The following is a 3,363-nucleotide window of genomic DNA, read 5'->3' as shown; positions in this document are numbered from 1 at the left end:
CCAAAGGCCAACTCCCCAAGCCTGGGCACCCCCAAGAGCAAAAACCCGGGCCCCGGTGTTTCCCCCCCCAAAACCCCTTTCCTTGCTTCGCCTTCCCCGGGGAGCCTAGCCCCCCTGCCCCCCCTTTCCCCCCCCCCTCTTTTTTCCATCCCCCTTGCCCCAAAACCCACCTTCCACCCCCTTTTTCGCTCCCAAACCCAAACCAACCCCCCTCCCCCCCCCCGGGAACGGCACAGCTCCCATCCCCCAACCCCCCCCTCCCCCACACCCTTTTTTTCAAAACCCCCCACCCCAAACCATTCCTCTAAACCCTCCCCCCCCCAGTCCCCACCCCCCTGGCAACCTCAGGGGGACCCACATGAAACCCCCGGGCTAAACCACCTCCCCCTGCGGCCCCCGGGCCCCCCCCCCCCTTTTCCCCCCAAAAAACCCCTCGGCCCCCCTCACGCGCCTTTCACGCCCTCCCCCCCCGGGGGGGCCCTCCCCCGGCCCCGGGGCCGGGGCTGCTTCCGGGGGCAACCACCCCCAAGGGGCCTGCGCCCACACCCCACCCAACCACCTGCACCCTGCAAGGCCCACCCCCCTCAGGGGGGGGGGGGAAAAACCAAGAAAGGCGGGCTAAACCGTCCTGGAAAGGCGAACCCTTTTTTTTGCCTGAATTTGGGCTTTTCCCCTTGGCGTCCCCTTTTTTCTTCCCCCTTTTTTTTCCTCTAAAGATCCTTTTTCCGTTCTTCCCCCCTCCTTTCCCCCTAGCCCCTTCCATTCCCACTCAAAAAACCCCAAAAAAACCCTTTCCACAAAAAGGCCCCAAACCTCCTTTACCGCCCCAAATTTTTTTGGGCTACACAAGTTTTGGCAAAAACAAAAACCCCTACATAAAATTTTTGGCCACAAAATTTTTCCCCCCTGGGGCTCGGAACCTCGCCAGCCCACCCTTTCTTCTTTTCCAGAAATTTCTTCATTTAAAAAAACAAACGGGTACAAACATTTTCAAAATATTTTTTTTACCCCATATCTCCCAAATAAACCCCCTCAAAACCCGCCCAAAAATTCCAGCCCTTTCCCACTCTTAATTCCCAACGAGGCTTATTTTCCCCCTTTTGGTTTAATCCTCTAACACTGACTCCCACTCGCCCGCCCAACCCCCTTCAAAAACAAGCCCCCTCGTCAAACTTACCTCAAAAAATTTGCCACATTTGCCCCCAGTGCAAGGGGCCTAAAAAGCCTTTCCTAAAGGAAACCCAACGGCCCAAACCCCCCCCGGATCAAAGAGGTCGTTTTCCCCTTGAAGAACCAGCTGGGGGTGTAATCCAGTTTCCCCCCCCCCCTTTTTCCAACTTTTTGGGCATACCCGGGGGTTTTCCTTCACCTCCTTCCCACACAACGTAGGCCAACCAGCCTGTGCTTCCTCCACCCTTCGCCCTCTTTTCCCGCACTTTCTAAGACAATTAATCACTTGGCCGACACATCAACATTTACCAATAAGGGAAAAAAGGTCCTCATTTGTAAAACCCCTTTTTTCCCCAAAGAAACCCTTTTTTTTTTTTAAAAAGGAAAACAACTCTTCCAAAGACAACCAAAAATTCCTTCGGGAAAACCAATTGCCCCATTTTCCCGAAAACCACCCCAAAGGAGCCCCCCCGGGGAAACTGCCAAACCTCTGAAACAAAAACCAGGCAGGAAAATAGCCGCGCCCTTGAAAAACCAAAAACCCCTTTGCACCAGGCTGCACTTTTCCCGACAGACCCACTCACACCGCCTCTCTCACCTCACGCTCATCCCACATCTCACAACCCCCGCAACCCCACTAGCAAACCAAAGCATCTCACCAAAATCCATTTCCGGGGAATGGGGCCCCCAAAAATGGCTTATAATGCAGTGGCCATGCCACCAATTTTTGGGAACCAAACCTAAAACCCCGAGCTTGCTAGACCGAACCCGCTTGCAAAACGCTCCTGCTCCCAAAAAAAAAAGCCCCCCGCCGCCAAAAAAACCCAAAAACCCCCACAACACGGCCCCAAAAAAACCAGCCCTTTTTTTTCCCCCGCCAACCAGAACCCGAGCCACCAAAAACCCACGGGAAAAAAACAAAGGGTGGCAAAAACCCCAAGAGTTGGAGGGACCCCAGGGGATAAAATCCCCAAATGTTAAACCCCCCCAAATATCCCAAATCTGCCTCCCCCATTTCCCCTTAAAAAAAAACACACAAGGCTTGCCCATTTTTAAATCCAGCAGCCCTAGTGCCGACACTTTTTAAACCGTTCCAAACCCACGCCCTCTGGGGCCAAAATTTTAAAAAACCCAGGGGGTTGGGACCAAAAATTTTTCCCGGGCTTTTCCTAAATATTTTTTTTGTTTTTTAAAAAAATTAGAAAACCAATAAAAACTTTGCGAACCCCTTTGCGAGGAAGGTCCCTTGCTGAAAAATTAACACCAGAAAACAAATTTCCCCCCCCCCTCGGGGGACCCTGAAACCGACCCGGTTTGCCGGAATTGGGGCCCCCAAAAAAAAAAGGCAAAACCTTGCCAAATCCGGGGCCCCCCCTGCTTTTTTTTGGCAAAAACCCAAAACCAAAAAAAAAAAAGCAAACCCCCCCCCCCAGTAACCCCGGAAAACTGCGCCAAAAAAAATACAGTCCCAAAGGGGCAAAAGGGAAATTTTTTGAACCCCAAAAAAAGAAAAACCCCCGGGGCAAGATCACCCGGCTTGGGGGGTTTTTCCCTTAAAATCCCTTGGAAAACCAAACCGGCCAACCCCCAGGGCAGGGCACAATTTGGAAACCCGGAACTTTACCGAGTGAATTTCCTTTTAACACTTGCAGATTTTTCCCCCAAAACCTTAAAATGCCTAAAACAATCAAACCCTGTGAAAATTTTTTGGGGCTTTTAACCCCCTTTAAGACTCTGGGGGGGCCACACCCTCCCCCCAATCTTCTCCAGGCTTTCAAGCCCCTCATGCCTTTCAAAGAAAACAAAAAACCCCGCCTTGTTCCCTTTTTTTCCCTCCCCTCCCCCCCGCCGCTCCCCCTTTGGGCCCCCCGCGCCTCCCCCCACACATGTTAAACCCCCCCCACTTCTTTTTCCCTTTTCCAAAAAGCCCAAAACCCCCCCAAACCCCTTAAAAACAAAGGGCCAAAACCCCCAAAAACCCAAATCCACAAATTCCCCCCTCCAAAAAAAACCCCCCCGCAGGCCCCCCCGCTTGGAAAAAAACCAAACCGGGGGCCCCCCCGAACCGTTTTCAAACAAAAAGGGAACCAACTGTGCACCAACCCTGCCGACAACCTAAACTCCAAAACAAGGGGGCGGACCCAGTGGGGCCCCGCGCTCAAGCCAAGCCCCCGGATCCAAAAAAACCCCTGG

The sequence above is a fragment of the Meleagris gallopavo genome, unplaced genomic scaffold (assembly GCF_905368555.1).
Source record: "Meleagris gallopavo unplaced genomic scaffold, MGAL_WU_HG_1.1 scaffold_41, whole genome shotgun sequence".
Lineage (NCBI taxonomy): Eukaryota > Metazoa > Chordata > Aves > Galliformes > Phasianidae > Meleagris > Meleagris gallopavo.
The sequence above is the reverse complement of the archived record's forward strand: the minus strand, read 5'-3'. Positions refer to the sequence as shown.